This window comes from Hyla sarda, unplaced genomic scaffold (genome assembly GCF_029499605.1).
Source record: "Hyla sarda isolate aHylSar1 unplaced genomic scaffold, aHylSar1.hap1 scaffold_3266, whole genome shotgun sequence".
Lineage (NCBI taxonomy): Eukaryota > Metazoa > Chordata > Amphibia > Anura > Hylidae > Hyla > Hyla sarda.
The window spans coordinates 9,817-20,589 of record NW_026610006.1 but is presented as its reverse complement, the minus strand read 5'-3'; the positions used below and the strand labels follow the sequence as shown (position 1 = coordinate 20,589).

At 44.9% G+C, this 10,773-nt stretch overlaps 1 long non-coding RNA gene across 1 annotated transcript; it reads right to left on the bottom strand.

Annotated features, from left to right (window-relative positions):
- Positions 1-1,310: 1,310 nt before the first annotated feature.
- Positions 1,311-10,293, bottom strand: LOC130329928 (uncharacterized). Its single transcript, XR_008873387.1, has 3 exons — positions 10,157-10,293; positions 1,521-1,565; positions 1,311-1,408 (listed from the first exon to the last, which is right to left on the bottom strand). It is a non-coding gene; the product is annotated as an uncharacterized LOC130329928 (long non-coding RNA).
- Between the last annotated feature and the right edge of the window lie 480 nt (positions 10,294-10,773).

Sequence of the window (10,773 nt, the reverse complement as noted above, 5' to 3'; positions counted from 1 at the left end):
TAATGGTCTGTAGATGGAAATATAAGAGTTATGGCTATTACAGGGCGGGAAGGAATAAACGAAAGTGCAGAAACTACCGTATTTTTCGCCGTATAAGACGCACTTTTTCTTCCCCAAAACTGGGGGAGGGAAAAGTTGGTGCATCTTATACGGCGAATACACCCCTATGGCGGCGGTCCCTGCGACCATCAACGGCCGGGACCCGCGGCTAATACAGGACATCACAGATCGTGGTGATGCCCTGTATTAACCCTTCAGACGCGGCGATGAGCGAACTTACAGTAAATTCGATTCGTCACAAACTTCTCGGCTCGGCAGTTGATTACTTTTCCTGCGTAAATTAGTTCAGCCTTCGGGTGCTCCGGTGGGCTGGAAAAGGTGGATACAGTCCTAGGAAAGAGTCTCCTAGGACTGCATCCACCTTTTCCAGCCCACGGGAGCACCGGAAAGCTGAACTAATTTATGCAGGAAAAGTCATCAACTGCCGAGCGGAGAAGTTCGTGACATATCGAATTTACTGTAAGTTCGCTTATCTCTAGCGGCGGTCAAAGCTGACCGCCGCGTCTGAAGCGAAAGTGACGCTAACCCGGCTGCTCAGTCGGGCTGTTCGGGACCGCCGCGGTGAAATCGCGGTGTCCCAAACAGCTTACAGGACACCGGGAGGGACCTTACCTGCCTCCTCGGTGTCTGCTCCGTGCCGGGATCCCCTGCATGGCGGCGCTTTCCTTCGACATCATCACGTCGTCGCGCATGCCGTCCCGTCATCCAATAGGAGCGGCGCGCGTAGCGACGTGATGACGGCGACGGAGAGCGTGGATCCCGGGGAAGAAGACGTCCGGAGCGTCGGAGGACACCACGGGGACGAGGCGACAGCGATGGAGCGACATCCAGGGCAGCGGTGACGGGTCCGGAGCGGCGGGGACACGTGAGTATTATCTCCTATACCAGTGGTCTTCAACCTGCGGACCTCCAGATGTTGCAAAACTACAACTCCCAGCATGCCCGGACAGCCAACGGCTGTCCGGGCATGCTGGGAGTTGTAGTTTTGCAACATCTGGAGGTCCGCAGGTTGAAGACCACTGTTGGCTTCAGAATCTTTTTTGTTCACGATTTTGCACCTTTAAAATTGGGTGCGCCTTACATGCCGATGCGTCCTATAGGGTGAAAAATACGGTAATAAAAAACCTTACTTATGTACTATTTTGGTTGAAATTATTTTATCTACCAGGACAAGTGGATTTTCTTGAGAGACAAGTAGATTGTGTTCCGTTTTAGTCCCTTGGACAAGTAATTTTATTTTCACACCCCTCTTCCTCTCACCTGTTGTCCACAAATGTCACCGCGTAGTTGACAGCTGGCCCTGCAGGGATCCCAGCTTCTTTGAAGAAGTTGATCCATTCGGAGGTGGCTGAAAGAAGAACGGACGGTGTAAAGGGTTACAAAAATCACTGCAGTTTGGCGGTGTAAATGGGAGGCAGAGTATATATATATATATATATACGGGAATACACATCACTTACCCATTGTTACGGACACCATGATGGGAGCCTCACAGATGATCGCAGCTGTAATGAAATCGCATAGGATTATTCTCTACCAAGAAGGGCACATTGTTTAGTCTGTGAGGGGAGACGGCAGACGCCATAACTTCCCATGTGTACATCTCCTCGGAGGATGAGAATGGAGAGGGCACAGCGGGTGGGACAAGGGGGTCTCCCCTCCTGCTCATTCTCACCGAGGCAGCTGGAAGCCACAAATAGCTCCTGACTAAACACATGGCGCACGCACTATTTATGGCCAGGACTGTCTGAGGCCATCACAGCCCCCGCATGATACTGAGGGGGGGGGGGGCCTTGGATGTTATCTGCGCCTCATTGTAACATCTATTCTGCTAAAATAAACTAATTAATATAGTTTAACTAATAATTTGTTAAAACTAAAAGGAGTTTTCCCATGAATGAATGATAGCTTCCTGAACGGTGGAAATGCACTGCTCAATTTTTGCAACTCCTATTGACATTAAAGGGGTACTCCAGTGGAAAACAATTTTTTTTTCTTCATATCAACTGGCTCCAGAAAGAGATTTGTTAATTACTTCTATTTAAAAAAAAAAATCTTAATCCTTCCAGCACTTATCAGCAGCTGTATACTCCACAGGAAGTTAAGTTGTCCTTTTCAGTCTGACCACAGTGCTCTCTGCTGACACCTCTGTCCATGTCAGGAACTGTCCAGAGTAGGAGCAAAATCCCCATAGCAAACCTCTCCTGCTCTGGACAATTCCTGACATGGACAGAGGTGTCAGCAGAGAGCACTGTGGTCAGACAGAAAAGAACTACACAACTTCCTCTGGAGCAAACAGCATGTATGGCTAAGTATATACTTGTGATTATGCTTCTCCGCACTATTTTTTTGCACTATAACATTGTTTACATCCGCTTGCTGCTATGCATATGTTTTATATTAGTCTTCTTATGAATTATGCACTTTATAGGGGATACCTGAGTGACACCCTTGTTTGATTATCTTTTCACCCCCCCCCCCCCCCCTGGGTGGATATTCTCCTTTCTTTATGTAATATGACCATTAAAGGGGTATTCCAGGCAAAAACTTTTTTTTTTTTTTATATATCAACTGGCTCCGGAAAGTTAAACAGATTTGTAAATTACTTCTATTAAAAAATCTTAATCCTTCCAATAGTTATTGGCTTCTGAAGTTGAGTTGCTGTTTTCTGTCTAACTGCTTTCTGATGACTCACATCCCGGGAGCTGTCCAGCTCCTATGGGGATATTTTCCCATCATGCACAGCTCCCGTGATGTGACATCATCATTGAGCAGTTAGACAGAAAACTTCAGAAGCTAATAACTATTGGAAGGATTAAGATTTTTTAATAGAAGTAATTTACAAATCTGTTTAACCTTCCGGAGCCAGTTGATAAGTTGATATATAAAAAAAAAAGTTTTTGCCTGGAATACCCCTTTAATAAAATTATTTACTATTTTTACAAAATTTACAAGTGACTCCAGTATTTCTTCTTGTGTACATAGCTGTGCAGTAATGAAAGTGGGGTGCTGCAGCCGAGATCCCCAGCAGTGGGACCCCCGCCATCAGACATCTTATCCCCTATCCTTTGGATAGGGGATAAGATGTCTAAGGGCAGAGTACCCCTTTAAAGGAGTTATACAGGAATAAAAAAAAACACACACACACAGAGAGCTAATGTCTCCCAAAAACAGCACCACACTTGCCCTCAGGTTGTGTGTGGTATTACAACTTGGCTCCATTTACTTCAATGGAACTGAGTAGCTGTTAGGGCACAGAGCAGCCCACTGTATATACAGATATACATCTCTATACATCTCTCTGCTGCTCGGGCCTAGTGTCGATTTTGCATTCTGTTTAGTGCCCCAATATTATAGCGGCGCAGAACCCAGGTAGGCAGCGGACCCTGGCATCTACCCCAGTTGTATTTCTTATAGACTTTTGCTCGTGTGCTCTATGGAGGACAAATGGGGAGATTTACCAAAACCTGTGCAGAGGTAAAGTTGCCCAGTTGCCCATAGCAACCAATCAGATCACTTCTTTCATTTTTAACAAGGCCTTTGCAAAATGAAAGTAGCTATCTGATTGGTTGCTATGGGCAACTGGGCAACTTTTGCTTTGCACAGATTTTGATAAATCTCCCCCTTTTTAAAAATGTGGATTCGGGACAGGTGTCCCAGCTGTCCCCTCATGTGCTCTGTTTCCATCACAGCCAGTACGTAGATAAATATGGTTTCCCGTGGACCAATATTGCTCAGCTTATGGATCAACAAACGTATAAAGAAAGAAACAAAAAAAAAAAAAAAAAGGTACCGTAAAACATTGCCTTTAATAAGCTCTATTAAAAAGTCACCCACTTATACCAAATTGAAAAAGTGTGTAATTCAAGATAATACTACCACCAAACCACGAATCATAACGGTAAAACTAGATTGCATCCCGCCATTTTGATATGGGTCAATGTGGAACACAGGCATCAAAAATCTATCACTTGGCAGAAATATAAAAAGGTATTAACTAGAGATGAGCGAACTTACAGTAAATTCGATTCGTCACGAACTTCTCGGCTCGGCAGTTGATGACTTATCCTGCATAAATTAGTTCAGCTTTCCGGTGCTCCCGTGGGCTGGAAAAGGAGGATACAGTCCTAGGAGACTCTTTCCTAGGACTGTATCCACCTTTTCCAGCCCACAGGAGCACCAGAAAGCTGAACTAATTTATGCAGGATAAGTCATCAACTGCCGAGCCGAGAAGTTCGTGACGAATCGAATTTACTGTAAGTTCGCTCATCTCTAGTATTAACCCCTTACTATTCACCCAATGCGTTTCTGTTATGGCCTGAAGTAACTGAACAGACCGAATGTCCTCAGGGGTTTAAAGGGGTACTCCGCTGCCCTGCTTCGGAAGCTCCGCTCCCCAGCGTCTGGAAGTTTATTGTTCCGAAGGCTGCGTACGGGCTTCCGTGTTCAGGGCCACCCCTCGTGACGTCACGCCCGCCCCCTCAACGAAAGTCTATGGGAAGGGGGCGCGACAGCCCCTTCCCATAAATCAACTGGTGCCAGAAAGTTAAACAGATTTGTAAATTATTTCTATTGAAAAAAATCTTAATCCTTCCAGTACTTATCAGCTGCTGTATGCTCCACAGGAAGGTCTTTTCTTTTTGAATTTCCTTTCTGTCTGACCATAGTGCTCTCTGCTGACACCTCTGTCCAGAGTAGGAGCAAATCCCCATAGCAAACCTATCCTGCTCCCTAACACGGACAGAGGTGTCAGCAGAGAGCACTGTGGTCAGACAGAAAGGAAATTCAAAAAGAAAAGAACTTCCTGTGGAACATACAGCAACTGATAAGTACGGTTTTAACTTTCTGGCACCAGTTGATTTAAAAAAACATTTTTTCCAGGGGAGAACCCCTTTAAAGAAGAATCATAACTACCGGTATCATATATACTATCGAAGATAGGTAAAGAAGGAGGCGGATCACTCACCGGTCCGATGCTGTGCACTTTATTAGGACATGAATACAGTGGCTATATACGGATAGATGTAAGTGGCAGGGCAGGAGGTGTAACAGAGCCCCGTCCGAAGCGACTGCGCCATTTCACGCCCAGTAGGTGTGAAACGGCGCCGTCGCTTCCTGCTGCCCTGCCACTTGTGGCTACATACGAACAGATGTAAGTGGCAGGGCAGCAGGTGAAACAGAGCCCCGCCCGAAGCGACGGCACCATTTCACGCCCAGTGGGCGTGAAACGGCGCCGTCGCTTCAGACGGAGCTCTGTTACACCTCCTGCCCTGCCACTTACATCTATCCGTATGTAGCCCCTGTATTCATCTCCTAATAAAGTGCACAGCATCGGACCGGTGAGTGATCCGCCTCCTTCTTTACCTATCTTCGATAGTATGTTGAACAGTACAGTGGTCCCTCAACATACGATGGTAATTCGTTCTAAACGAGCCATCGTTTGTCGAATCCCTCGCATGTGGAGGGATTCGTGCAATGTAAAGTATAGGAAGCTGTACTCACCTGTCCCCGCCGCTCCCGATGGTGACCCCGGGCCTCCGCTGGGCTCTCCTGGTCTTCTCCGGTCCTCCGCTGTCTTCTCCGGTCCTCCGCTGTCTTCCGCAAGGCCTTACTGGGCCTGCGTAGCAACGTCATTACGCCGCTGCGTACGCCATTCCTATTGGATGACGTGCACAGCAGCGTATTGACGTCATCGGAGAGGGCCGAGAAGACACTGGAAGACCAGCGCTGGACCCGGAAGGCACCCTGGAGCATCGTGGAGGGGTAAGTAATACTTACTGCACTACACGGGGAACATTAAGCTGCTATCCGGCAGCAGCTTAAGCATTTTGCGCTTAAGGTCGTAGGTCGGGGGGTCACTGTACTTAGATAGCGTGAGCACTGCCGATATACCAGCTGTTCTGAATAGGCGCATTATCCCCTGACAGCGGAACAGATCCTACTCATAATCCCGAAGCAGTGCCAGGTGTCTTGCTTTATTCTACATAACTATCATATACTCCCCAACAGGTAAGATTTGCAACAGCTGGAAGCACCCTGGTCGGGAAATGCTTTTATATATGGCGTGCATCCACAGGTTGAGGCTGCCTGCACCTCCTGTGATACTTATCTTCCAGGCAGTAACGGACACTGTCATAGGCATTTGCTCCTCCTCCTATCCACATATATGCAGGTCAGCTGCCCTTTGACCTGCTCCTTCATGCACATCCCCCATGTATGCGGATATACTAAGGATTTTGGATAACTTTTTTTTTTTATCACAACCAGCTGCATTATCCAGCGAGGAAACCAGCCCCAGGTTTCACACAGGTGGAATTACAGCCGCAAGTCCCCACCACATTTGTGATGTCCGTTTGGGTGATCGGGCCGGGCCTTATATGGTAATGCAAAAAATGTAGCAATATCCCACCAGTGTGAAACTGGCCTTAGGGAGCATTCCCGCATACAGGATCTGCTGCAAATGTTGTGCAGTGTTCAAAAATGTAGTTGACGTTAGAATCTGCACTTGTGAATGTAGCCTTAGGCTGGGTTCACACCACGTTTTTGCTATACAGTGACCCCCCCCGACCTACAATGGCCCCGACATGTGATCATTTCAACATACGATCACTCTCAGAGACCATCGCATGTTGAATGCAGCATCAACATATGATGCTTTTGTATGTTGGGGCCATCGCATAAACGGCTATCCGGCAGCGCAGACTGCTTCAGCTGCCACCGGATAGCCGTTTACGGTGCCCCGTGTGGTCCGCTGACAATCACTTACCTGTCCTCGGGGCTCCGGCGCGTCCTCTTCGGGATCCCCTGCATCGTCGGCGCTCTCCATCATCGTCATCACGTCGCTGTGCATGCCGTCCCATCATCCAATAGGAGCGGCGTGCGTAGCGACGTGATGGCGGCGACGCAGAGCGAGCATGCCGGGGAAGCAGAGGCCTTGCCGGAGCGTCAGGGACACCCCGGGGACGCGGCGACAGTGATGGACGGCGACATCCCGGGCAGCGGTGACGGTCCGGAGCGGCGGAGACAGGTGAGTACAACTTCCTCTACCAGTGGTCTTCAACCTGCGGACCTCCAGATGTTGCAAAACTACAACACCCGGGCATGTTGGGTGTTGTAGTTTTGCAACATCTGGAGGTCCGCGGGTTGTAGACCACTGTCCTATACTTTACATTGCACGGATCCCTCAACATACCATGATTTCAACAAACGATGATCCGTTTGGAACGGATTACCATCGTATGTTGAGGGACCTCTGTACAGTTCTCATATAAGTTTTCAATTTGAAAACCGTATGGAACCATATTGATAACCGTATGCATTGACTCTCCATTGAAAACCATATGCCAAACGATGCATCAGGTTGTGTCCGTTTTGCATCCTGTACGGTTTTGTCAGGTTTTTTCCCCGTACCCAAAACCGTAGCCTACCAGTTTTTGGTCCGGGTGAAAAACTGTATTGAAACGTATACATTTTTTTAACATGGGATTAAAAGGGATCTGTATGTGCGTACGGTTCCATCCGGTTGGCACCATATGGTTTTGCAGTTTTTTTTTTTCTTGGAATTTCAATCAAACAAGTGAAACTTTATTCATAATGGAGTGAAAAGTTAAAACGTATACGTTTTTCTCTTAAAAAACAGATGCAACCAGACATCTTTTTTCAAACCGTATACGGATAAAAATTTTATACAGTTTTTATACAGTTTAGTCCGGTTTTGAGGAATCAGTTTTTTTTTATCAAAAACCTGAGACGGGAACTGTATTGCAAAAACGTGGTGTGAACTCAGCCTTAGGGTGCAGCTGCAAGAATCCTCACCAATGGGGGGTCTGACATGAATATGTCTGATCACTATAAATAAATGAGTTTAGTTTGTGTAAACAAGGTGAGTCCATCTGAGCTTGATGGACAAGGGGGGGGGTGGGGGGGGGGGGGGGCAGCCAGATGCTGCACTCTCCCTAAGCTTCTACAGGGGGGGGGGGGGGGGGGGGCCATCACGTCAGCCGTCACGTCTTTTGCACTTTTCTATGGCTCCTGCACCAATCTATGTACCATGTGAAGTGCACAAGATCCAGGGATGGTGTTGGTGGTCTCTCCGGAGCTGAGAAATCTCATCCTCATGCTGCCATATGCGCTTTCCTATAGTGGTCTTTAAATTGTGGACCTCCAACTGTTGCAAAACAACAACTCTCAGCATGACTGGTGTCTGTCAGTGCATACAGGGAGTTGTAGTTGTGCAACAGCTGGAGGTTATAGAGGACAGTGTAATGCCACCATGCCATCCTACTCTAAGGGATCACTATGCCTAGATGCAGTATGGAGGGATGGTTTTTGTTGCTTCCATGTATATGTGGTATGTATGTACTGCATGTATGAATGTATGGACTGCGTTGCACGTATGCATGTATGTGTATGTAGTATAAGCAGTCCTGGGTGTAGGATGACATAGGTACTGCATGTATATAAATGTATGCACTGTATATGTATAAATCTATGTATTATATGTATATGGTGTATAAATGTATTGTATGTATATAGTATATAAATCTGTATTGCATGTATATAAATCTATTATATGTATTGCATGTATATAAATCTATGATATGTATATAGTATATAAATCTATGTATTGCACGTATATAAATCTATGGATTGCATGTACAGTATATAAATCTATGGATTGCACGTATATAAATCTATGGATTGCACGTATATAAATCTATGGATTGCACGTATATAAATCTATGGATTGCACGTATATAAATCTATAGATTGCACGTATATAAATCTATAGATTGCACGTATATAAATCTATAGATTGCACGTATATAAATCTATGGATTGCACGTATATAAATCTATGGATTGCACGTATATAAATCTATGGATTGCACGTATATAAATCTATAGATTGCACGTATATAAATCTATGGATTGCACGTATATAAATCTATGGATTGCACGTATATAAATCTATGGATTGCACGTATATAAATCTATGGATTGCACGTATATAAATCTATAGATTGCACGTATATAAATCTATGGATTGCATGTATATAAATCTATAGATTGCACGTATATAAATCTATGGATTGCACGTATATAAATCTATGGATTGCACGTATATAAATCTATGGATTGCACGTATATAAATCTATGGATTGCACGTATATAAATCTATGGATTGCACGTATATAAATCTATGGATTGCACGTATATAAATCTATGGATTGCACGTATATAAATCTATAGATTGCACGTATATAAATCTATGGATTGCACGTATATAAATCTATAGATTGCACGTATATAAATCTATGGATTGCACGTATATAAATCTATAGATTGCACGTATATAAATCTATGGATTGCACGTATATAAATCTATGGATTGCACGATAAATCTATGGATTGCACGTATATAAATCTATGGATTGCACGTATATAAATCTATGGATTGCACGTATATAAATCTATGGATTGCACGTATATAAATCTATAGATTGCACGTATATAAATCTATAGATTGCACGTATATAAATCTATGGATTGCACGTATATAAATCTATGGATTGCACGTATATAAATCTATGGATTGCACGTATATAAATCTATAGATTGCACGTATATAAATCTATGGATTGCACGTATATAAATCTATGGATTGCACGTATATAAATCTATGGATTGCACGTATATAAATCTATAGATTGCACGTATATAAATCTATGGATTGCACGTATATAAATCTATAGATTGCACGTATATAAATCTATGGATTGCACGTATATAAATCTATAGATTGCACGTATATAAATCTATGGATTGCACGTATATAAATCTATGGATTGCACGTATATAAATCTATGGATCGCATGTACAGTATATAAATCTATGGATTGCATGTATATAAATCTATGGATTGCATTGCATTATGTAGTATAGGCAGCACTATAGCCCCGGGAGTATGATGACTTAGTAATAAGTTATCTGACATCAGAATAAGAAATATATATACAATGACATCATCAGCCCCATCCACCCCCTATACCAGCACACTACACCGGGTACAGTAACAGACCGATCACCGATCTTACCTCCGCCCGCTCCGCAGCCGCCTCTCCCCTGATCCAGCACCCTCTTCCTGTGTGCCCGCACCCGGATCCTACGTCATCTCCACCCCCAGCCAACCTGCCGGAACCTCCACTCACGTTCTGCACGCTCATTGGCGGAACCGGACACGTGACCTCCCATTTAAGCCCAAGGCATTTCGGGTGCTGTAGTTCTCATGCTTGTTTGGCAAGAGGCGGGCGGTTGCGTGATGACGTCATCCACTGCGTGGGAAATTCCTGGTAAAAGCGGGACCAAAACAATCTAGAGCGCCATTTTTTTTTTTTTTTTATTGATACTTTGTTTCTTTTGCCTTTCGTTGTCCTTCCCCGCCTGTTATTTATTGTTACTCCTGGCTGCACTTTGCTGTGCTGAATAGGAGCTGTAGTTCTCAGGTGGTTTGAAAATGGAACCAGGGCGTCGCCAGCTGTTGCAAAACTACATCTCCCAGCATGCCCAGACAGCCAATGGCAGCCTGCTTGGGACACCCTGCTTTATTGGAGTGACCTCTTTGTATGTTGGTTGATAGCTGGGCTCTGTTCACACAGTGCGTTATTGTGGGGTTTTAATGTCTGCAATGTATTTTATGATTGAAGTGAAAACT